Consider the following 25,937-nt stretch of genomic DNA (forward strand, 5'->3'; position numbering starts at 1 on the left):
GGGACACACACAGAGACACGGGACGGAAAAAAAAAAAGTAAGGAACTCTTCCACCTCTGAAACCACTGCCACAGAAAAAATGGATTGTGCTTAAACTACCAACATGAATCCATGGCACTTGACAACACCCAGATTTTAGATACTGAGCTCAAGTGATGCTCCTTGGAATGAGTCACATCCAGAGACACTCACTTTCCTCTGGATGCCCTTGCACCTGCCAGATCTCCATTAAGAGGGAAAGGGTTCTCTAGGAATGGTTGGGGATGATTAAGAACTACCCAATCTCTTCCTTGCTCTCAGAGTGGCAGAAGACACTACACAATGCCATTAAACATCATTTTCCTTGGGGAGAAGTAAAACTATCCCCCTTCATTTCTTTTCTCATGCACACCACCCTACCCCAGTCTCTTCAGTCTGAGGGACTTTGGTAACCAAATGTGTATACGAAGCAAACTGCTTGCCAGGGAAATGCTTTCCAAGCATGCCTGTATCATAAAAATCTAGAAGTTAAAAAACTTTTCTAAGGGAAAAGCCTTAAATCTGCTCATGGCATGAACCTGCCTTGGGGTCATACCAGCTAGGCTCTGAAGAAATGATGTTGAAACTTAGTTCTGAACATTACAATTTGCTTATTTAGATTAGAAAAAAACTTTAATCTTGATATGCTTTATCATCACAGATATCTCCCAAGAGCAGTGGCTCCTATGGGACTCTCAAATCTTATAATCTGTGTTGTCAGAGACTTTATGCAGGAACGTTTGCGGTTCATGCTGCACTGTTTCAGGCCTCCACAACTGACCTGGACTTAGACGAAAAGTAATCCTATCTTCCCCATTTCTGGGGAATTATCCATATTTAAAGTAGCATAATAATTTGAAAAATACAATACATTTCAGATTAAACGGACTCACACCTGATTTTAACTACAATTCCTCCTTCCAGCAAACAATGTGCAGTCACTCCAGTTGGATAAAAGCACTACAGCTTGTAACACACAAGGTAAAACTCTACTGATGAGTGCATTGCTGTAGTAGTATCCTGCCTAGGACCAAGTTCCCCTAAATTCTGTCCTAGACTGCATTATACTAATTTGAAAAGGTGAAATGAACCTTTAGGGTGGGCACAAATGGGGGAAGAAATAATCTTCTTTCAGTCTGCCTGCAAAAATGATATTGCCACATAATCCTGCAAAGCATGTGCCTGAAAATCAGTACGGTTTTGGCTCAAAAAAACCCTCAAATCACAAAAAAACCCATAGTGACACCTTTACCAAATTGATAACTTAAGCAGACATTAAAAGCGATTAAAACAGAAACAGCAGAATAAACCTAGAGGCAGGGCCACTCCTTGTGAAAGGGCATTCTTCAGAACGTAGCTTCAGAAGCACACCTACACAATTCATACACCACTTTATTTAACGTTCCTTTTCATGTTTGCCCAGGTTCACGTCAAGGGTACAGCAACCCAAGGTGTTTCCACAGCAAACTTTCATGTCCGCTGCAATTTTCTCTTTCAAATTCAATACAGTAAAATGAAATGAAGCAAAATGAAACAATCTTTATATACTAGTTCAGCTAGCATTCTCTAGCCTTCATTGTGCTGCATCTCTCATCAGCTCTCATTTACTCAGACAAGACAGAAAAGATTTGCAGATCCTATTACATTTTCCCACCCTATTTCCCATTCGGTGTGTAATTTTTTCCTTCAAATAATACTGATTGTGTCAACTGGAGGGAAGGGAAAAAAAAAAAAAGAGAGAGAGAAAGAAAGAAACAAGCACTCTTTGTGTTCTCTTCTGAGCAATAAAATATGAAAAGAGGAATTCACGAGAAAACAGCTGAATTCCCAGTGCTTAGAAAATGGACCTGGCTACAGACAGACACGTTCTACTTAGAGCAGCATCTCCAACTAAACTGTCAAAGTGTCAGGAAAAGTTGTGTGCACTTTTGTCAGTGAATAATGTGGAACACAGTGCACTTCCTAACAACTGAAAGTCAAAAACCTGGAAATTAGTATTTTATGGGGAATAAAGAAAAAAAAAGAAGAAAAGCCTTCTGTATACCAGAAAAGTGATGAAAAAGAAGTCAGGACCTGGGTAGGCTGTTACTACTGGTATTGACTTTATTTCTTCTTTAAAGAAAAATGAACAAAATGCTTTAAAAGGTAGAAATAGTGAAGGGTTAAAAGGAGTAAGTGAACTGGTAAGAGAAAGCAGAAATACTGTCTTTCTTTGTAACCACCTAAAGATGTCTGATTTTACAAGCAACTCAATTCAAGCACATTTTTTGCTTTAAGCACATGCATGTTCTCACCGTAATCTTGAGAATAAGAGCACCCCCTCTTTTTCTGCTATCTCCTGCCTCACATATTAATCATTTTCCAGTGTTTGCAGTAAGAGAGGCAATTGTTCTTAAAGAAAATAGCCTCTTACTAAAGAGAACCTCTATTCAACCTCAGACCAGGTGGTCCATTAGGTGTCCTATGAGAAGATTAGTTCCCACAGAAAACAGCTTGTGATCATGTAATTAAAATCTGGGAAAACATAGGGAAGTTGAATTAAGGCTACTCTGTCAACTTGAATTCCAGTATTCACAGATTTGACTTTAGATAAGCAAAATATTCTTTCACCTTTTTTTAGTGTATTTAATTCCCTGGATTTTCAAATAGCCAAGTGAAAAAAGAGAATCTGCTTTGTGGTGATCAACAGTATGGCAACCTCCAGGCGACAACACAGACCTCTACTTCTTGGGTTAATTAAGAAGCTGGTAATGGTAGCAGGTCCTCCTTATTTTCATAGAACAGCTACTGTCAGGGCAGCAAGATGCACAAGTGTCAAGAAGAAAAGGAAAAAATACCTCCCTGCCACAAGGGTTATTCATTTGATTTTTTTTTTTTTTTCAAAGCATCATTCCAAACCATGAAGGGAAAAGAATTCTTAGAAGATGCTACCAGGGCATTTTAGCATGGGCAAAACCAGGGATTCTCCTCCAGCATCAGATCTGTAAAGAGCATACCTGCAGCAGAAGCATCTCTCCCAAAAAACTGTGTTTAAAGCTAATAAAAATGACTACAAATGGTTAAAGCTCAGTAAAACTTATAAGCAAATGAGAGGTTGTTGTAACGGTAACTTCAAGACAGAAAAACCTGCATCTAATAAATGCAGGTAACGTGCATGAGACAGATCAAAAAAGGAAAACACTAGGCAGGCTTTAAGCAATTTGGAACACTAGAAACATGTAATTTTAACTTGCACAAACACAACGGAAGAACAGGTTCAAGGAAAACTCCACCTAATAGGAGAAACAGTGACTGATTAACTGAACTCTTCCTACACGTAACATTACGTTCAGGAAGCTACACCCCTTCAGTTTGGTGGACGAAGCAGCAGTGCCTGCATCAGTTCCAAAAATGTTTTACATACTCCCACCATGGTTCTAGGGTCTGAGGTGCTGACAACAACAGTAATTGAAAAGGGGAAGATTTTGTTTAGAGACAAGGGAAAGAACTGTGAAATCAGAACAGAGGGACAGGAGAGGTCTCTGCCACCAGGAATTTTGGCATCTGTAGTAACTTTAGTCACTTCCTCACAAGAGAAAACATGCACCACCACCTAACAGTGAGCCCAACAGACCTGTTTCTTAATGAGATGAAAAGCTAAACTAACTTGATCCCTACCAGACAAATCCTACGTGGCTTTCCTCACACACCTACCTGAGTTAATCTGAGCACAGAAAGTTCTGCTTAACTAAAGCTCCTGCCACAGCATCATGGGGAGCACAAAGACTAATTCACTACTCTCGGGGAGGGGCGGGGAGGGGGGAAATAAAAATCTACCCACTACTCATCTGGTTGTGTTCATAAAAAGCACTACCCTAACCATACTCCCCAAACTGCAGCGCTCCTGTAAATGCATACATTACAAACATACAGGTCTGGAATTTAGTCAACAAACACCAATACAACCAACCACCGGAGAATGTACAAACACTCACAGAGGCAAAAATACTCAGCCTGGCTGCACCGCACACAGTGTTTATTTATCTCCCTTGCAAAAGATCAATGGAAGGAGACATTCAAAACAACTTTTTAAACAAAGTGTCACTTTGTGTTAGTTTATGTCAGTGAGGCTTCTTCCAAGTACTTGTGTCACAGTAAGATATGAGTGTGTTTAGATAGTTTTCTTGTTCCTTTACTCCAGTCATGGCAGCTGGGCATGAGTGAACACAGAGGAGAAGGGCTGCTAGTCTGATCGAGTTACTGATTTAACATTTAGAGTCTTTGCAGCTCAAAAGAAAATTGCTGTGTATTTGTAACCTGAATGCAGGTCAGTAACTTTAAAAGGTCAGGCTGAACGTTTAAAATCTTTTTTGTTATTAATTCCCCACCGGCTCCCAGTTCTGTGAATGCCAATGAGCAGACAGCTTCTACAGAGCTGAGTAGCATTTAACCAGCACCTCTGAAGACCAGGTCCTCAAGAAGATGCAAAAGGAGCTTTGAAGAAATGAATTTCTGCCATACAAGCAAATGAATTCTCTGTTTTCTTGAGACCTGCTTAAAGCACAGATTTCTTTATCCAGGTTTCTTCATTTGTTGCTAACCCACTGGCCTAATGTCAAGACAACTGAGTTATCTCCATCAACTTATTTCACTTTTTAGGAATACACAAACTATTTTGGTGTTACCTTGCACTACTTCACACAGTATCACAAGTCTGTTGATGCTTAATAACACAGGTAACTCCCCATAGTACACTGCCCTTCTATAACCTCTTTAATCCAGAGATATCAAAGCACTTTGCAAACGATACACTTGCCTTAAAACAGCCTCCACTGCATTAGGTCCATATCATTACCCGTACTTTACCACCAAGAGCAGAGCAAGGTAATACAATTTAGCAGGGTTACAAAGAAAGCAGGAGAAATGGGAGCAGAATGTGAGTTTTCTGACTTTCTAGCTGACCAATTCATCAGAAGGCCAGCCATCTGAGATAGTGAAATTCAAGAGGTTATGATTATGCCTCAGGTAGATTTACATTTCTAACATGCAATACTATGGTGTGTAGGGTCCTCTGACTCTACAACAGCTTTTAAATACACAGGGGAAATATTTATAGGAACACAAAAACTTCGGGGTTTTCTTTCCACAGGATTAAATTCCCATTTGAAGAGATGTGCATGACAGCAAAGAATATACCTAAGGCATCACAATAACTTTCAAACTAATTCCCTTCTGATATAACATGACCCAGCCTGCAAAAGAGAGAGAAATAATCCAGAATATGTGTGACTGTCACTTTTCTGTCAGTACAGCAATCTAAGTAAGCAACTGTTTCCTACAAGGCTGTGTGATGCTAAAGGATCACACGAAGTTGGACTTTTCCCCCTGTTTTGGTAGATCGTACAAACCCTATTACTGTCTCTCACCAGAGAGTGCCCTCAAAGAGCACACAGGCACCAAAGCCACTAACAATAAATGAAAGCAAGACAGTAAATCTATGGAAGCAGTCTGGTTGTGGAATGGACTAATTAAAGTTAAATTTAGGTCTGATGGAAACGAACCGAGTTCTTCTGGAGCAGCACCTAAAGGTAGCAATGACCTGATTCACCATCAGTTTATGGGAAGCTGTGCATTAATTTCAGAGGATTCTGATCGGACAGGAAAGCATTCAGAGTCTCAGGACACTGCTGTCTGGTGTATCTCCCTCTCACTTAAGAGTATTCGCATGACATACTCCCCTCCTCCAGATCTAAGGCACCAGACTTGATGGTGGACCACTGGTATGTCTAGGTTTTTAACAGCAGAATGAGTGTTAGAATAGGTGTTCTATACAGGTGTTAGAATATATAGGTATCTATAAGAATAGATGAGTATTTTTGACTGCACATCTGCTGGCAAACTTGTTTTGAGGCTCAGTGTCTTGTGGAGAAATCACAAAGCCAAGAAGGCAGTAATACTCTTACTTTTCAGGCTCTGATTTAAGTCATAAATTATAGAAGGAAAATTGCTTTCCTCCCTACCTTAAATACAACTGAAAATTTGTCATGACTCCCTATAAGTAAGCACCTTCAATGATTAGTTTTCAAGGAAAAATTCTCTTTCATTTTTGGTGCAGTAACCTTTTAGTACTGATGGCCTTATACAGGAACAGTCTTTTGTTTTAATGACTTCAAAAAAATCTCTTAAGATCCTTTACCCAAGACTTTCACGAGCAAGTAGCTCTCTGCTCTGGGAATGTCGTCTCCATTACTAACTGAAAAAAAGTAATGCTTATGTATCCCCCACCAACACTGAAGCATAATCAAATAAAGAATACTGGTTAGATATTCAACACTGAGCATAGTAAGAGGCACACACTGCATCTTCAGTAATTGTCAGAAGAACACAGCTTACTGAAAACAGATCCTGTTTCACAGGAACACAAAATTCTGGTTTATAATTTAGCGCTGAAGAGGAAACACAGCCTAACGTACCTTCCACTGATAAGGCACCCTACGTTCTTACAGCTTGTAAAGGCATTACACTGAAAGAAACTCATTTTGTATGCTCATGCATACTTCAGCCACACAAACCTATGATCAACTGCCATTCATGTAACACACTCACTATCCCCCTTACCAGTGCTTAAAAAGTGGCTCTACATTAGATTGAGCAAACTCCCTTAATTTATGATTTTCCAGTTGTGCAGCCTGACTTACCAAGTGGGACAACTTGTACACTACCCATTAAAAAGACTCCTCTGTAGTATATTTGCCCAAATCAGTGCACTCAAATTCCTACAGAAATTAGCCAACAGCATGAGCTGGCTTGGAAAAAAGTCTGCCTTGCTGTGAAAGGCGACATTACCCCACCAGAACCATCACCCTCATGGCTTTTTTTTTTATTTATTTACTTTTTAATGGAAGCAAAAACCCCTGTCATCTCACCTACTCCTCTTTTAATAAGGAATGACTGCCGTGACTACCCCCATCTAGAACCACCATTCACTGCCAGCACCTCTGCTCTCCTCGTGTGCTTGGAGAATAACTGATTAGCACTTTGCATAATTAACCTGATTAGCACTGTGCATAATCAAACTGATTAGCACTTTGCATAATTAAAAAGAAATAATAATAATAACAATAATAAGCAGTAGGTAATAGCAAAAGCTGCTAGTCCCAATGCCTGTTCGTTAGCTCTAGGATTAGTTTAGTGCGGCATATTTTATTTCTTAAAACTATTTTCTTTAAAGATGCACAAGCTCCTAAGAAATACAAGTTAAAAATTCTTACTTACTTTCAAGATCACTACAGAAAATACTGGTTGTTCCACTATTATAATTTTGAATTTCTTGTGCCTCCCTCTACTGCAGCTGAAGACATTTAACAGGATGATGCTTGACCAGATGGACCACTGCTTTGATTCCCCTATCTGCCTACAGTACTGCTTTTGGATTCTTTACCACAAGATACAGAAGCCTCACATCCTTTAATGCATGTATCCTTTCAATGTACTTCAAGGGTAGGAAAGCTGTATTATCATTATTGTCAAAATGGGCAAGGTGTAAGACTTATATCCTCAAAAGTATGTAGGCACTGAATTGTCTCCTTCCCTGAACGATTATTCCAGACCACACTAAGTCTGGAGAGGAATATGGAATTAATCAGTCACCTGCCTCTAAGTGCGCATCACTCTTCCCCCATTTGAGGATCATTCTTGACTGCATGTACGCTTGGCATCATGTTCAAGAACGTGAGACACAGAAGGTACTTTCTTTGACTGCTAGCCTATCCCATTTCTAGTATAAATCTCCAAGTTAGGGTTTCAGGATTAGCAACCACTTCCCAAAAAACTGAAGAACCTGGGTAGCTACACCTAGCTAGATTGCAAACTGTGTAAAAACAATTATGTTAAATGTTTACATCCCTAGTGACTCAGTTCTCCTGGACATTCACTGCCAGACAGCCTAGGAGAGCAGTGCCCCAAGTGAACGGGAAACCACTAACATTTTCTGTTTTTACTAATGTGGCCTCATCCCTCCTAGTCACCACTATACCCTGTGTTTCTCCTCACTTTATTAACCTCATCTTTCTCTAGCATCCTTATATCACACCTCAGATTTTCCTTGCATTCCCCACAGAGCAATCTTCACCCTACATCTTCTATTATACCTTCAAGAGCACCCAAAATACTCACTGCCAACCCTCCACCATCCCTTACAATGATCCTGCCTACATTTCCCACTGGGTAGCAGATGTGTTCTGACTTCTGTTCTGACTGCTCAGCCAGTATGGTTGGAATGCTGGGCAACCAGGGAGCCAGTTCATTCCATGTGATCAGCCTATCTGTCCTGCAGCTTCCCAGGTAACAGTTACCACCTCTGGACTGGACATGTCCCAGATGCATCACACTGCATGGACCTGTCCTAGAACAGTGACAAAAATACTCCTACTGCGCTAGAGTTTCCCTCATAAATGCTCTCTCTTTAAATAACCCAGTGAGAAAATGGGGGAGGAAAGAGCAATAAAAGAGAATCTTATCATAATTAACTGGAAATTCATTACCTGTGCACAGAGGCCTCTCCATCACCCCAAGCTAAAGAACCCATTCGAACAACAAAGGGTGCAGAACTAGTCACTCATTTCACAAGTTGTTTAGTTTCAGAAGAAAAGTGTTGCTGTAGAGATTTTTCAAGTCCAAATGTTCCTGGGGAAGGTAGTTCCAGTAATTCTGGGAAGGAAGCCAATCCCTTGGCTTTATATGTAAATATTTAAACAACATTATTTTTATATACATATATTTTATACACATATACATATATGTCTTCAGAATTCCAGACTTACAAAACTGCAATGGAAGAAATATGCCAGCTGACATATAGCTATCAGCTCACCTGCCTGAACCATGACAACTGACCATCAGAAAAAAAAAAAAAAAAACAACTTCAAATTAATTGAGCCATGTCATCTACGTATACTAATCCACCCAAACAGAAGAGCTGAAAGAGCAGGACTACAGATTCTAAAGTAGAGAGATTAAAGTCTTAAAATTTATCTCCTTAGAAGTGGCAAGAACACAGGGTTCATCAATTTTAAATCTTTCAGAGATTAGATGGATGCCAAGTGTTCCATCCACAGGTGTGGAATCTCCAGCTTTGGATGACAAAAAGCTTCACATTCCTAGGATCTTGTTGCTCTGACACCTGACAGTAAAGCTGTGACTTCATCGTGTTTAGAAAGGTCACTACTGCTTCAGGCTTAAATCATGTCTATACCTCAAAAGGGATTACTTGGTAGAAAATGCAAGTGAAAAAAATGGAAACATATCTGGTATAGAACTAGTGAATAAATAAAATGAAAATTTTACAAAAAGCTTTAAAATTGTTGAGGAGGGGGTTGATAAAATGGAGGAACATGATTCAGTGAGAAGAAGGTATCCAGTCAGGGTGTATGATGAATAAATCAATCCATGAAAATAAAATTTATCACATGGATGTCACCTGTATACACTCAATAAGCAAAAAACACACCCTAGTACAAGGTACATGTGTGTAAATTCATAGCTACATGATTTAAGAAAATCAAATATTTAAGAATACAATATTTACATGTCTGTTCAAGTACGTATATAGAGCACAGTGTTAGTTTTAAGAAAAGATCACAGAAGTTTACATACATACACATAAAAAATGTGCAGAAAAAAGGACCAAGAGTAGGGCAAGTTTTTTTAGAAAATATTTAAATGGCTTTATAAAAAGCCCTCACCCAAAGTTTGAGGGGCTTTTGCAATCTTACATTTTTCTATTGCAAAATACACCTGCCTTCTTTTCTTTTTTTTTTCCCCTAAACTAAATATTTCTTCCATCTAATGACTCTCTTTATTAGACAGCATCTAATTTGCATACATTTACATACAATTTAACTGCTAGCTTGTGAGAACAAAGAAATGGCTCTGTATTGTACTGAAGGACAATACTCAGAAAAGGAAGGTATAAAAACGAGCTAGCTCGGTGGCTGTGTATTCTCTTTGTTTCAGAAATACCAGGATTTTTAAACACACCACTTAAAGGGTGAAAAAGATTATTTCATCAAACAATGAAAAAAGATACAGTGCAGCTCCCTTTTAACACATTCTCTCTCTGGCCTGGTTAATGGGATTTAAGGGTCCAATATTTCTTTGCTTTCTTCTGTTTCCTTTATTAGAACTGATGGATTTAATTCTGTCACATATTTTACTTCATATTTTATTCCTATAACAATCTATGCTGAAGTTCAGCTCCAATGCTAATTCAACACTATCTTCCTTTCCTTGCAGTCAGCCTGGAATACAACTGAACGATCTTTGATGGGCATGAAGTACTCTGCCCTCAATGCCCAGTGCTAATGGATTTTAGAGCGAGTCTGCCAGAATTTTACCTTGTGGCAACAAGTCTAGAGATAATGAAAACTTACCATGTAGCTGACTGGGAATCAACAGGAAGGGAAGCAGGGCTGAGCTCCGCTTGTGAGAACAGGGAAGGACTGTGGTCAGAGTAAATGCAGGATGTAAAGGATGTGTCAAGCTCTCCAGTTCCCTAAAAGAAGAAGAGAAAAGGATCTTTAAGATCTTACATGAAGCAAAAAGCTTTGGAAGGATTGGCAGGAACTCCAATACAGGCCCTACTCAAAGCACAACACATCAGCAAAGGGTTTTTCTCCAAAGGCTTTGCTGTAGGAGAACCAATTGCAGAGGACAGCTACAAACATAATCCATGTGGACTTGACATCAAAATCTTGCAGGAAAAAAAAGAGCATGATTTCACACTGCACATCCTCACATCCCCTCAAATGTGCAAAACCCAGGGAAACAGAATGGTCTGCCATTTGTTACTGCCTGCATAGCAGAGCTGCTCACTTCACTTCTGAAATCTCCCCTTCCCAGCATCATACCCAACGACTTGTGCTCAGTAGGGCAGAAAAAGTAAAATATGAACATTCAGTGGTGCAGGGACAGGGGAAAGAAGATCCGATCACCGGCAGCGTGTTAGAAGGGCCTGTCCTACAGAAGCATAACAAGTGAAAAACCTCTTCTAGTGTAGCAGACCTAATGGAATGGGACTACTCATGGTAAAAAGCGTTAGGCCAAGTTAGCTTGCAGGCAAAGCAGGTGCAGTATTTAGGATCCAGCAGTCATCTACTCTGCTCAGTTTGCCTCAGCCGGGCACATGGTATGTGGTAGACTGGCTTTTTATGATCAGCAGAAGGCCAAATGTTATTTTGATGGGCTTTCTCACACCAAGCACAAGCGTGTGGCACAGCAACACTAAGACTGAAGATACAGGATCCACATCACAAACTGCACATAGAAGAAACTTGTGCTGGTACTGCCCTGACATGCCTCACCAGCATTCAAAATACATTATAGATTATTTTCAGACACAACTTTTAATTAAAAGCTGGCTGAAATGTTAATGAAGTTTTAGCTCTTCTTCAAGGGGGAAAATTCCCTACTGCCTACAAAAATGTTTCCTCCCCCTCCCTCGGATCTGCTTCTAAGAACATATAGCAAACAAACCTCACAAAAGTTGTTAATCAAGCCTTCGTATCATTCTCAAGGATGGAAAGGTTGAGGTGAGTATCTTCAGTTTCTGATGTGTACCAAAATGCAAGTTTTAGAAAATATTAGAGAGAAAGTAAATTCCAAAGCCTTTACCTACCATATCCTATGCACACAGCTGTATCTTGCTGAAACCACTGCCTTGTTATTTCCAGAACCTGAAGAGTGTGGCTGCACTACAATGTAAGCTGACTAACTGGAGCTGCAACAATCCCACCCCTCATTCACCACTTTTCTGTCCTTGCCATATGTCCCCAAGCCCATCCTTGAGCCAGGACTGGATAAAGGGAGCTTTCAGCTGAATAAAAATTTCTGTGTATTTTCAGTCACATGAACACCAGTCGCAGCTCAGCATCCAGGCACAAAACTTGGGGGTTGGAGCTAAGGAGGCAGCAGAACTGCCCAAGTGGAGGAACAGCAACAAAGTGGTATTAACATCAATCAGTTTAAGCTGCTGTGGACCTACATCTTGAGATGTCATGGGCTGCTTTGGTAGGACATGGAAGAAAGGCTCTTATCACATAGCTGGAAGCCAAAGGAATCATGAGTTAAAAAAGTCCCCACCTCACATGCTAACCTAAAATAAACTGGAGGGCTATGCAGATCATACAGAACAGATGAAGTCTGATTCTGATGAAAAATTGGTTGAGATAATGGTGCACTGCTCCAATCTGCACCAGGGGCAATTTCCAAGTGGCAAGTTGAATTAGCCTCAAGTGACATGCATTACAGTAATGCGTCCCTGAGGCAATAAGGCAAGGTCCTACATTCAAAAAAGGAAGAATTGAGCTTTCTTGCCAAGGGCAAACGATAAAGCACATGATTAAGAACCACTGTTCCCAGAACATCCAGAAACTCCGGAAAAATCTCTCAAGGACTTCAGAAAATACATCTGGAAATAAAAAGCACGAACTTTCTTTTACATCTCTACTGTCACAGTGCTAAGCATCTCTTTTGCTACTTTCCTGGAGCACACGCATCAATTCCATCCTGACTAGAAACTAAGCTTTCTTTACCATCAGCACTTCTAAAGTCACTCTGCCCAAACAGTTGTGCAGGAGGTTGTGGGACGTGTATCTGGATTTCAGCTGAACACAGAAGGCACTGCAGTCCTAATCTCTTCCTTCAGCTTACCTGCTCTAAGGGTAACAAAAATTGGAACATTTGAAACCCTACAAGAGAGATCTTCTGGCAGTAAGGAACCACCCAACACCATTATTTACAATTTCTTCAGGAGAAGGAGTCACTAAGGAACAGCTTTGCTAGCCAGTTAGATTCATCATCTTTGGAAATTACAATAACTGGGAGAACTAAAAGAATCAGTGTGGATACCCTATCTACGTCCATTTTCATTAGCTTAACAACCCACACTTGACTTTTCAGCACTGCAGCCAGAATTTTTATACTTGAGTTACAACCAGGCTTCAAGGGCAGAATACCAGATCAGACTTCAACAATAATGAAATAATGCTTTCAAATGTAGCATTACACACCAACATACGTGACTCTGAAGCAATAGCATCCACACAACTACTTGTTTTCATTCCAGGTCTTCAGATATCTACAGTTATTCTATCAACCATGGGCAGCTGCACAGATCTATACATGTTCACAAACCTACACACAAATCTCTACATGTTCAAGTTCTGTGACCCCATTGTATACAATAGGCTTGGCTGGTTTCTCCAACAGGAAACTCCCATTTTCCTTCAACTGTCTTTAAGATATAGCTGTTATCAGTACAACCCACTTGTGCATATATTCTTGCTGTGGTGTCACTGAATGTTTTTCTCTATAAAATAACCATCCACTGGAAAACACACATACATAGGTACTTAAGACACCAACATACATACATACATACATACATACATATATATGCGCATATAAAATACTCTGGTAAATACCTGTTATTAAAATATAATTATGACAGTATCATTGGCTTGTCATCACAATTGTTTGATCAAACTAATTTTATTCTCTCTCAGTTACAACTGGTGCCTACATCCGCTTTGATGGTCTTTAAAATGATGAGGAGAATCTAAGAATTTTAAATAATGCCAATATTTGAATACTTTCTATTCAAGTGCTCTTGATTGGTTTAAAAGTGTACGACCACAACACCAGCCTCCAATTTTATCTTCGCTTTAACAATTCTTCTTGGAGCTAAAAGTAGGTTAAGCAAATCATTCATCAGACTTTTCCCTTTCTTTTCTTTTGTTGTTATATACTCCATTGAAGCTGAGACACAAAAATGTTAAAGTTGGTGTAAGCAGAATAATAACTCAGTGGAAAGTAGCTCCTCTTGCACCTAATTAAATTTTGGCATTTATGAAGTTTCCCTTTTTGTACGTAGCTGTGTCATTACATTTTGCACTAGACATTATGGGTGAGATTATTCAAAAGAACAAGGGTGTGATTCTCTTTCCACTCAAATCATGGTGAAATAATTCAAGTTGAATCCACCATCAGCACATTCAGGCCAATTTTGAGTGGTTTTGAAAACACTCCCCCTTCCCAACCTGCCCAGGAAGTGGGCAGAAACAAAAACAATTCCACCATCTTGTGTCTGGGAAGCAACACCTACAAGTTGCAGCTTGTGCGCTTCTGTCAAGTTAAAGATGCTGAGAATTCCCTTTTAAAAACAAACAATATTTCTGAACTTCTTTCAAACATTCATTTTGATTTGATAAATTATATTAAATACAATTTGTCACAGCAGCATTTTAAACCACGAGGGCTAGAGCATGAGTAGGTCATTTTTACACACAAAAGTAAAATTTATCCAGTTGTGTATACAGCCTAGATTACATACGCAGTCCCACACACCCCAAGATAACAAAATTAACCGGTTTGCACTCCAAGCCAGTCAGAAACTGTGTAGTTGCAGATAGCAAAGTCAAGCCCGAGCCAATTGGTCCCGCTAAGCACCTGCTATCTCAGTTGCTCATTAGTTCGTCAGTAGACCAAACACGACCAAAGGCTTCTGATGGGCTTACAGTGTGCACAGAACAAAATTGTCTCTGCTTTCAGAATCCCACAGAAACTCAACCATGAATGAATACTATCAAAGGGTGGAGGCAGGAGAGAAATCTGGTTTAAATTTTCTCAAAACATTGGGGTTTTTTTAATACTGAAGAGAAAAACCTTACTCTAGAATACTGTGTAACAACAGAATCATGCTGTTTGTTGGCAGAATGCTACTTCATTTTCAGCAGAAAAAAGTGTGTATAATAATTTTTCCTGATTTAGATGGGTTTTAGGTCAACCTTAGCTACATACAAATGAATGTATTGTTCAAATTACAGGGTAATTTTAATTAGGACACCCTGTTAGACATCCTGTTGTTCTATTTAATGGACTTTCTCAATTATGAGAAGAAACACCTCCCCACCCGCCCGTGACTTAAAAGTTAAAGTAAAAATTATGCTGAATAAATATACAAAGACAAAAATTATTTATCCCACATTAGATTTTTTTATTTCTGTTAATCTTTATTTGGCAACTTCTGTATCAAAAGGGCAGAGTTCAGAATTCTACACCCATTAAACACCTGTTTAAAAACCACTTGAAGCACTGGAACCGGCCAAATATGTCCCAATTAAGCAGAAACATTGGCACTGCTGTCCCGAGTAAGGAACACCCATTGCCATTTGCTCTCATTAGGTTAAACAGGTTTCTTGGGACATGGCTGAATTCCTGATTATGTGCATTGCAAATGGATGGAGAACACCAGAACAATAAAATTTAATTCAGCATAGCCTTCCGTCCAGTTGTCGAGTATGGAATTTTGGGAAGAGTGAAAACTGAGGCTTCAGGAAGTGGCTGGGAGTTATGTGCACCACACAAGACAATTCACACTTCGTTCAAGAAATTGCCTGGCTGACATCAAGGAAATAACAGTTCTTCTTGAAAATGCTCTGAGATTAAGAGCTTTTTTCTCAGCATCTCCTTCTCTGTACTTTGTATTAGTTTGATTCCCTTACAGAGTTTTATTTGTTAGTTATAAACATGACATGGTATCTTTTATCTTCACTTTAGTGTTATAAATTGGTCACTGATTTCTTCATTTTGTACATTTATGCATTCAGTGATGGAACAAAAAGCCCAGAAAATAAAAGCTTTGTTCATAGATCAGACACAGTACTGCAATTTTTCTGAATATTTTTATCAACTTATTTAGAGGCTCTTCTAGAGAGACCAACTGCATGGCAAACAGAAGAATTTCATCTCTGTCATTCATCTAACCTCTTGGCCTCTGTCAAGGATGTGGACATGCTCGCCAACAAGCGACAAGTCAAGTGGTCTTTTTCCAAACACCCAACAATACATTTCAGGGTGGTGCCACAAGACAGAATCAGAGCAGAGTGGTAGTGATTAAAAATTATGTCTGAAATGGTTCTAATATCCATGCTCAATCCTCTGTAATCCCACTTCATTATCAATTTATTAACTTCCTTTGTTGTCCTTTCTGTCACCCTCCTCTGCTAGTCCCTAATATATCTTAGTTTGGAAAGTGCTCTACCCCATGTGCACAAAAAGCTAGCGTACTTCACATAAAATTGATCTGTTAACTGTATCCAAGTAAAAGATGTACAGAGTCTCTAAACCGATACCTTAAAATTAAATGTATAAAAAGGATGGTTCAGCACTATAAACACTACTTAATTCACAACTTATATAGTCAGGATGTTAGCAGACTGAAAAGAACATCTATATATTTTTCTCTTCACTTATGCCACATAGACTTCTAAAGAACATAAATCCTGTTGCTTTTCTACTACCTCCTGTACTTAGTGAAGAATGCACAATTATTTAGCGCCTACATTTCTAAAGTAAACTTCAGTACAAGAGAAAAAAGCATTCTAGGAATAAAAGATGTCAGCTAGCAGTTGCTGCTGACCTAAAACTATATTTATTTTCAAGACAACCATAAGAGTGGCAGATGCTTTCTTGTTCTGGCTGGCTACAAATGGCACCAAGAAATCCTAAGATAGACACTTGCATACTTACTCTTTGCTTGTTCCCATCCACCACCAATAACAAGTGTTTTTGCATACAAACAACACTTTCTGATTTGCTATTGCTCTTTATTTAGATATCCACGGGTGCTATATTCACCGTGGTCTCAAGAACAGTTTCCCTTTCATATTCTTACTGATCTCAACAAGAATACTAGGTATGCAAAACATCTGAAAAAGATAACTATTCCATATTTATTCTCCATTATTTAATTCACAAGTGTTGCTGCTTACAGTGAAAAAGCTTTACACCAACATCCCTAAAAATTGAGGGCTGCAGTCCTTAGCCAGTCCTTCATTTAAACCTTAAGAACTTCCCCATCCCCTCTTAGAATTGGTGGCTGACATTTTATTCAGTAGACGATATCTGTAGCTGCAGCACTTCCAGACTACAAAGAGCTGCAAATGCTATCATTACAAATTAATGTTTTTATTGGTAGACGTTTTGAGAGACTAACCAGAAAGGAGTAGGAAAGCAGGAGTATGGGTGGAAAAGAAAGCAAAACAAGCCCACAAACAAACAAAACACTACAAATCACAACAGGACAAGAGAAAAAAATCAAGTGGTGACATCACCTTACTGGATCAGCAAAAACAATTGTCTTGATTGGAATTCCAGGTTTGTTTCCTTTGTATTTCCTTTAGACAACTATAAAAACATTTAGCTGCATCACTTTCTCTGACACACTAATAAGCTACTTTGTACTTGCATCTAAGCCCACTTAACTTAAAGGTAAAACCAGTAGTCTTCTGTACTGTAAAAACAAATAAATAATGCTGCACTCCTTGAAAAAGCAGACACAATTCATTCAAACCGTTTCAACTGGCATTTCACTTCCACTGAATCGAAAGTGTATTTTGGACCCTAGAGAAGTTGTGTTCAAAACAGCCTTCAAATGCCTGAGCTCAACAAAATGCAGCGCTGCAGACTGGCACTTTGGCTGGAGAAGCAATGGAATATTCCATGGGAGGAAAGCCTTTGCCTACACTGCAAATATCTACAGGCAAATCACATAATCTTTTTATATGCAATATAAATAAGAGATATAGGTTAAAAGAAGAGAAAGAAACAGCTTCAGAATCACCTGGAACAATTTGTGGAACTGACTTTTAATTGCCTACAACAGTAGTTTTTAAAGCTTTTGCAGGAGGCAAGAAATTCCCTGTACATTAGCTGAGGACAAGGACCTCTTGGCCCTAGGAAGGTGTGGTAACACGCAACAAGTGAGGGGAAACAGGAAAAAAAAAATTAAAAAGAGGCACTGGAATAGGCTAATACAGGGATTTCTGCAATACAGAAGGCTACCCAAGTATTTAAAGCCAAAGGAAATTTAAAAAAAGATCATAATTAATTGTGTGTCAGGAAATACAGCCTCTCTCAATATCAGGATCCCACAGTGGGGCAGCATCTCTCAGGACAAAGTCAAAAACTGTGGTCTGTGAAACAGAAACTAAAGTAGCAGTAGAAAAGAACAAGAAGTGAGGTGTGGGGCAAACACTTAAGATGGAAATGGTTGGAATCAGGAATCCAGATAGAGCCTTTGTCTCTGGGGCACGGAGGGACATAAACTTTATGTACAAAGGGGAAGTCAGTGGAGGGATATATTAAAAAAATTAATGTTTCAATATGCCATCTTGTAATATCACATTGAAAACCACACCACTGTGTGTTGTTACTGTATTTGGCCAAGTGCACCACTGCGTTTAATTTGAACTTTGATTACAATAAATCACATGATACAGGGAGGCAACCAAGTGACTCACAGTCCCTTCTGAAATCTTACCTTATTAAAAACTGAGGCTGTAGCAGGAACAGAGTAACCAAAATCTATGTACACTACACCAGAGGAAGGGAGCTGAAGTATTGGACAGAACATCTCAGGACTGCTTGGTCATTTGTTAGACATTTGAACAGTAACTTTGCTGTGCCAGTGGAGATAAATTTGGTGCATGCATCAGATACAGCAAACCATGGGCTGCCCAATTTTCCAAGGAGAGCACAGACGCTCCGCACACCTGAGCACGATTAAGTCTTACTGCTCATGAAGAAGAGAGTCAGTATTGGCAGCGCACTGGCTTCAAGGGGAGGGAGGCAGTTGGAGGAGAAGCATAAAACTGTTTCTGCTCACTACCAACAACATTATTGCAGGCACTAGTAATGAGGTGGCTAGGCTGGGAAGGGAAAGGGATAGAGGATCTGGAGTGTTTTATCAGCTCCAAGACCAATGCTGGTTTTGGCACTATTTTCACTCTAGTGAGTTACAAACACAGAAAAAACCCCGAACCAAGCAGGTGCTAGCAATCTGAGAGACCACATGCCAGCTACAGCTGCTTCAAACTGATTCAATTACATCTGCCTGAATAGTCCCAGGACACTGAATCCACTGAAGGGAACCACAGGTCGAAGGGAGACCCAGTACTTTGGGATTTCAACACTCCATTAAATTAAGGTGGGAGTCCCCCAACTGAAACTGGGGGAAGAGATTCAGACAGCATGTGATCACACTCGGCACAGGGTAAGATGGAAGCTGGAAGACAGCATATGCATGACACCAGGATACACAGTAAAAGCCCTTTGGAAATAACACCTCAAAAATTTCCTGAAGCAGTCTGATGGCACTGCCTTGTTTCCCAAAACACTGGGTGCAGTACATTTGCTTGAACATGCTCTTGGGATTGGGACTTCACTCCAAACCTTGTTTGTACAAAAAGGGGCCAAGCAGCTGGGAAATTCTGGAGTGTAGTGTGTCCTCATTAGCTCCCATCTGCCATCAGAACTCAGCTCATGGCAAGTTTGGCTAAGTCCTGGTGTTCTCAGGTCCAAATCTGGGTCAGTTTTAATTACACTATACAGAATTCAGTGTGCAGTTTTTAAATCCTTATTATACAGCGCAGAAGAACGGGCAGCTCTCCAACTAATCAATTTTTTAAAAGTACATATATAAAAATTTTAAACCAGGCTAGACAGACAGTGGGTGGAAGAGGAAAAAAAAAAAGTATAAGCGAGTACAGGGGTTAGTTAAGAGAACTGTTAGCAAAAGTGGGTCACCAGCAAGTTCTGCTTTAAAACTTCAAAGGAAGGGTGAAAGAAAAAAAAAAAACCTCTTCACTTTTTAAGACAGTGAAACTGATGTGCAGGATGTATACAATTCATACTGCTTTTAGCATCAGTGTGAGTTACACACAACAATACTACAACCAGATTGCTAAGAAGGGAAAGATGGAATGTCCTGTGGCTACAGGACCCTAGAAGACACTGGCTGACCTATTCCCATATGTTTTAACAGTGTTATTGCCAGGCTTGGGAAAGGCCTTTTCCCTACAGATAAAGATGAAGACTGCAGCTTTAACCCCCCAGGTATTGACAAGGCATGGTGGTTAGAAGTACGGTTCAACAGGATTCTTGAAGATGATAGTGAACTGCAGCACGTTTGTCTAAATCCTTACCCAATTAATGTTTTTTGGACTACTGTAACTGCTATTTATTTCCTCCTCTTCTATGCCATCAAATAGCCATCAGCCAGGTCAGGACTTGAAAAGAGTTTTGCTTGCCAGGTTGCTGGCAAACAAAACGATCGGAGGCACAGAGAATGGCATGTTTTTCACTGAACAGACACTTGGGATAGGATAGCACGCCAAATCTTATCTATGTAAATTGGGCTAAAATCTACTCTCAAAGTCAACAACCAGAATCTGCCCTGTTTAGAATCTTTGTCAGATGCAAGGGAGCAAGTGGAAGTCTTCAGTGACAGCTACCGACATAAAGGTAGCTCAGAAATGGAGAAAAATGATCAAGGAGCAGAGTAAATAATGATGAGATGATAGATGCTTTTTTAGAAGAGCCTAACATTCTGCCATACCCTACACAAAAATTACACCTTCAAAGATTTCCAAGTTTGCTTTAACCATTTCCATGAAAAGATCCTCGTAAAAAAAAGATTTCCCTTCATGCACCTTGTTACTACTATCATAGCTTTCATTTTAGAGCTACAGCATAGCAGAAACATGACACAATCCTGCACTTTCCCTTGTAAATACTTCTTCACTTGGTGGCTAATCCATACATCTCCAGCTGCAAGGTGAATCCTGTATGTTCTGACACAGTAAGAAACACACTATTTCACGATCAACAAAAACTACAATGCTGGAATAACCAGACAATGCTTTTTCTTTGAAAGGAAGTATTTTCTTTAATGTAACTCCCTTCCCTCCCACAGCACCTCTAATACATGAGAATCCATACATCAAACATACACACAAGCAGAAATCAAAGAAATAGCACCCACAAGAGCATCACAGTCTCAGGTACCATCATTACAGTAGGAGTCCTCACATGCAAGAGGACTTTCTGCCCATACCACCTGACTGGTCTCAAGCTCTAACTGTCCCCACCTGGGCCCACTTGTATTAATTAGGACAATTAGCCTCACTGTTTCTGGGATAATTGTCAATTTAGTTGAGCTGACACCAAAAAGAATTTGGATTTAAAAAAGCAAGCTTAAAGCCACAAGCAGACTGGGCAAGGTAATCTCCAATTATTGAAGAAGAAAACTGCCCCATGCAAATCTGTTTTCTTAGCAGAACTTTTCACTGTGAAGTTTCCGTGCAAATCAGTAAGAGAACAAAAATGTGCAGGAGAACAATAACACAGCAAATGGTAGTCAACTTGCCCAGACATTATCATCATATCAGTCTTCGAACAGAAGAGAAATTTCAGTGCCCAGATGTGTCTTTTGACTATGCTCTCTTTTAAGGCACTGTCAGTGCAGTTAGGCACGTTTGATGGACTATTTGAAGCCAGGACCCACCAGTGACGAGGCAGAATAGACAACCTATAACTTATACACAATAAAGAGTGGAGTAATAATGCTATCTCATGCTGCACGTGTTCTGGAACACTGACAAGTTCAACGGTGAAACAGGGCAGCTACCTGGGAAGCCCAGGAAGGGAAAATTGTGCAGTTCAGCCAGGAAGGGCAGCTTCTAGTTGATTTTTTAGTTTTATATCACCTATCAAAGCAGCTTTATTAAATAATTTGACACACCTCTTTCTTTGGCCTCTCTGCTTTTCCTCTTCCTCCATTTCACATGTATTCTAACAGACTGTTCCAAAAGGTAAAAGATGTATCCAACTGCTAAGGTGGACTTCTACTAGATTCTGAGTAGTCTTAAGGACCACAAATACGACAAGAGGTGTCACTGACTACCTGCTGCAATGGTGAAACTATAGAGTAGAAGGCACCCTAGTCTCTGAAGTGTCTTTACATTCATTCCACTGTCTAGACCTGTGGAAGCTGCAGTATGGAAAACAACGCCAAAACGAAAAGACAAGACCGAAGACTCCAGGGTGAAAGGATAGGCTCTGCCCATGCTCACCATTTCCCTAGAGACAGATGACTTTCTCTCCTCCCTCTGAAATGGTGTTCAGATGTGACCCAAGTTAAAGTCACTAAAACTATTCAGGTTCGTCAGCTGATAATGCATCTACTTTAGAGTTGTCTCTTGTCACGCTAACTTGTTCAAGGTGTATCTGGTAGCCCTGAATTCTGACCAGGGAGCCAATGGGAAAGGAATTTCTAAATAATCCATGCTGTTCTTGCATAACAAGGCTCCTACAGAAGCACATCTTTCTTCTACACTTCTATTCATGGGGAAACAGTGAAACATCTGGCATGGCATATAAATGCAGGTGTACTCTAAAGTAACAAAGCAAGCACACCATTCTGAGATAGGAGACGTTTTATTTTGCAGACTGTCAGCATCTGAGGATGTTAAAAAGGTGAGAGGAATTTACAGAATGAATTAAACCATGGTGCTCTCAAGTTAGAGATTAAAGAGAGACATATCTCCCCTAAAATTTGATGCTACATTCTGCTCTACCTCCATGTAGCAACTTGTAATCCTCTTAGTGGGGTCTGTCCTTTCCACTACAGGAGCTGGAATACCTAAACCAGTATGATTTATAAACAGAATGAGTCTCTCCATTTTATTGTCCTTGCTTGAGAGAGTTTAAGTCATACCCTTAACATCTGAATGCCATTTTTCTATTACGCTTTTTTTGTGAGTGGGTGTTTTTGGTGCTATACAGTCTATATAAAATGAGTCAGTACACAAGAAAATGCAACACCTATTATCATGTGTTTTGTAAACATCCAGCCTGTGGCTTGTGTGCTGTGCAGCACAGTTGTTATTACTATCTTTGTTTACTATGTTTTAAATTAACAGAGTAAGTCCTACAGATCTCATTTTTGTGACTTTTAAACAGAGTGGAGCAGGATTAAGAGGAATTTGCCAAATTTCTGTGTTCCCTGTACCTACAGAGGAGGAGGAAACCTGTAATTCTGTCACTGCAGTGAGGAGATGGCATCAAGAACAGTGCTAACCAAGGCCAACCAAAAGAATCACAAGTACTTTCCTAAAGAATAATACCCTATGTATATTGTTCTCAAATAAAAACTGAGAGTTCTGACTAAAGTGATGTCAAAACTTTCAAGTTTTGTGATCCAGTTTCCAGCCTGCATGACAAAAGACTGCAAAAAAGGACACACACAGACATACATACATACATATCTCAGTTTATTCCTCTCTATTATTTGATAGCCAAACTAATGTCAGATGATGAATTCAGAAGGCCCTCCATGATGAGACAGAGTACAACCTAAATTTAAGACAGAAATGGAAGTGACAACAGATAAACACAGGACGACCATGAAAAGGAAGTTTGCAATGTACTGCATTTAGAAATATGAGATAAAAAACACCAATTGTCCCTGTTTTCTACATGAGGAAAGAAAAAAGCTCTGGTCTAGACCACAAAATAAATCAAGGGACTCATGCTGAATATATATGATTATGTTATACTCTGGTTTCTATTAATTTTATCAATTTACCCTCAGTCCCTGACTACTAGTGCTTTCTATCATTCACCTAAGGAAGTCAAGTACAATTGGTAAGCACTGGAACATGTGTCTGGAGCAGGATTCAACTGAATATCAACCATGTCCACATCACATCCCATTGCAGACCATGCAGACAAGCTCAACAGCACATCCCTGACACTAGCCAGGGCTGTTACTTACTAAATTTGTGGGCAGGGCAAACGAAGAGTCTTGTTGCCCTCCATTAAATCTTTCCAGCTGCTGACAAACCACTGGCTGGCTAGGGATTTTCTGCACAGGTGATTATATTCATATCTTTGTGTTAAACAGCCCTTGATGGACTTTTCTTTCATGAGTGTATCTAATTTGCTTAGTAGGCAAATTTCCTTCTGCTTTTTCTTCATCTTAAGTTAATGACTTCTACTGTCAATATTTGCACTGTGTGTCTAAAGATTTTCTGGAGCTGCAGAAAAGAGATCTCCAATAGAAAAAAATATAAGGAAGAAATTGGTCTGTAGATCACTTCTCCTAGGCTAAACCAGTGTAGAGTGTGAACAGATCTGAAGACAATGGCAGATCTGTTTCTGTCTCATGATGAAGATTTCAACAGCTCATAACAATGCTGTAGCTTTGCAGTTTGTTTTAAATAGATTTATAGGATACTAACTACCTTTTGCAAGAGCAAAGAAAGAGATGCTTAATCTGAGCCAAGAGGCACAAACTGAGCAGATATGAAGGTGAAATGGTCTGAATTTGCCAGTCAGACTTGCAGTGTGACTGCATCTGCTGCTTGGATGCTGCCTAAATAGGCCAAGATCAAGGTTGCAAAGATTGATTTGATTCTCATCGCTCAAGGTAAACAACAAAGCTCATAATAAAATTTAAAATTATCACACGAAGTCATCTTACATTTCCATACTGCAATGCACATCCTGCGTGCACACATACACTCATTCACACTCAAACCCATCTTATCCCCTGCATTTGTACGTTGCACCACTACAGATAGCAGAGGAAAAAACATAATTCTAGAGGAAAATAGCACCCATTGGTGCAGAGAACCTATGTTACAGTTCCCCTTTTCTAACCAGAAAACACCAATTCACATCTCCTTGCCTTACGTCCCTGCCCCCTTACCAATGAGGAACTCACCTTAGGTCTCTACAATTCTTTCCTTGGCAAAGTCTGCAACCCCAGGCAACCCAGCCTTGACTGTAGGCAGCAAAGGCAGAGAGCTCATCTCAGAGTTTGCCATGCTCAGTACATGTCACACAACACAAGCAACCTGCTAACGAGCTGCTATGTGCTCTCTCAAAGTCACAGCTGCCAGCAACAACTGAGCAAGTGCAGTCTAGCTTTTCAGGATTCCTGCCTGTTGCCCAGGAACCACACAAAGCACTGGAGATTTTAAACAGGTGCAAACAGTGCTTTTCTCCCATGCCTTGTCCTCCAGCACATTAGACTGCACAGCCTCTGCAATGGCAATGCAAGAAGAACCAGAAAGCAGCAAATGAACTCTGAAAATACTATCAGAGTTCCTACTGATAAAGCAAAGCTTTTATGACATGAGAAAAATGGACGTAGCACTATAAGGAGATGCAGAAAGGCTTGGTTGGGCTTGCCTTTGTGAAGACCCGCTTTTTCAGAAATATGCGACTCTATTATAATTCTGCGTTATGCATTTTTCTAAATTTGTCAGTATTTCCCACCTGCAAAATATTTTGTTAATGTAAGAGGTAATGTTTCAGAACACGCAATGATTCTGAACACAGAACGAGCACCAAAACTAAATGATGACACGGGTGCATTTTGAAGCTGATTTTAAAAATAATTCAATAGCTGTGTAGGAATTTTTAACGCTCAAAACAATCTGTCAAATAAATGTATTTACGAGCATAATATAAATCAATTATCTAATTCTGTGTATGTATAGAAGTTATATATGTACCACCTGTCTAGAGCTCATTACTGAACATTCTAATCTTGTACGTACGCAGCTCAGTGCATAGGTGGTACCATAGGTAGACAGAAAAGGTATTTCCTGAACTGAAAATCTGTGAGGCGATTTTTAACAGGCTCGTTAGAGAAGACTGCAATAACTCCAGAATGGTTTGTTTTGTCAATACTGCCTACGCTGTGCTAAGGTCATCAGTATGAGTTTGTTATTAGCCACGTTCCTGCAAATTCCTGTTAATTTCAGGCAGACTCTTGCCTGAATTGGAAGGGAGCAGGAACCGGTTGAGGCCACGAACCAGATGCCCATTAAGATCTGGCACTGTGATGTTACGATCAACTAGTAGTCTGGTGTCTACCTACTACTCACAAGAGCAGGCACAGATCAAGCCTTGAGCAAGGCTCTTTTGCTGTTTGTTCAGAAATGTTACAATGCTGACATGCATGCTAAGGGCTTCTGTCTAAAATGAAACTGCTCAGATAGTTTTACCTTCCCTTTTGGATTCTGCTTTCC

At 39.7% G+C, this 25,937-nt stretch overlaps 1 protein-coding gene across 2 annotated transcripts in view; it reads right to left on the reverse strand.

The window, feature by feature from the left end:
* The window catches only part of ZBTB20 (zinc finger and BTB domain containing 20), a 395,593-nt gene that overhangs the window by 349,842 nt on the left and 19,814 nt on the right, over nucleotides 1-25,937 (reverse strand). For both annotated transcript variants that reach the window (XM_026853090.1, XM_026853082.1), the window contains exon 2: nucleotides 10,428-10,549. The gene's annotated coding sequence lies outside the window, so the exon portion shown is untranslated. The remainder of the gene's footprint in view (nucleotides 1-10,427; nucleotides 10,550-25,937) is intronic.

The sequence above is a fragment of the Athene cunicularia genome (assembly GCF_003259725.1).
Source record: "Athene cunicularia isolate RWA chromosome 1 unlocalized genomic scaffold, athCun1 chr1_part1, whole genome shotgun sequence".
In the NCBI taxonomy this organism is placed as follows: domain Eukaryota; kingdom Metazoa; phylum Chordata; class Aves; order Strigiformes; family Strigidae; genus Athene; species Athene cunicularia.